This window comes from Octopus bimaculoides, chromosome 4 (genome assembly GCF_001194135.2).
Source record: "Octopus bimaculoides isolate UCB-OBI-ISO-001 chromosome 4, ASM119413v2, whole genome shotgun sequence".
Lineage (NCBI taxonomy): Eukaryota > Metazoa > Mollusca > Cephalopoda > Octopoda > Octopodidae > Octopus > Octopus bimaculoides.
The window spans coordinates 9,889,231-9,889,865 of record NC_068984.1 but is presented as its reverse complement, the minus strand read 5'-3'; the positions used below and the strand labels follow the sequence as shown (position 1 = coordinate 9,889,865).

The window sequence follows — 635 nt, the reverse complement described above, 5'->3', positions numbered from 1 at the left end:
AGGAAAGTAGACGAAAATTATAGATTTTAAATTTGCTATTTGCTGCCACAAATTAAGACTAGATTCTATGAGGAATATCTAAAATGCCAAAAAGCTCAATACTTTCTCTCTAAGAGCAAGTCTTTTAATCTGTGATTCGGGTAATTATCAAACGAATTACGCACACAAACACACACACACACACACACACACACACACAACAAACACATGCAGAGAATTTGTAACATTCAATTCTTCTTTTATTGTTACATACACATGTACCCTCATGCATACACGTGCACACACACGCACACACATATACACACACACCATCACGCACTCCTCTTTCACTGTCTTGTTTCACTATCTCTCACTCCTCCAGTTAGTCAAAGGTCGAACATGGGAACTTAATACACGTAGGGTTTTTTCCTGGCTCTTTTCTTTTCTTTTCTTTTCATTTATCCTTTCTTCTATTCCTTGTCTCTTCCTGGGATTTCCTCTAGAATCCGACGAAGGACTAAATCCGAAACGTTTACTTTACTCTATAACGTTTGTTCCTTCTTTGAGCATCAACCTAAAAATATCAACTATGAATTTTCTTTTGACTTTGTTGTTCTTTCTTATTTATTTTTTATTTGATTTGCTGTGTGCGTGTG

The 635-nt window shown here is 35.9% G+C and overlaps 1 protein-coding gene across 2 annotated transcripts in view; it reads left to right on the top strand.

The window, feature by feature from the left end:
• Positions 1-635, top strand: part of LOC106875045 (synaptic vesicular amine transporter) — a 72,355-nt gene that overhangs the window by 55,662 nt on the left and 16,058 nt on the right. The gene's annotated exons all lie outside the window — the stretch shown is intronic.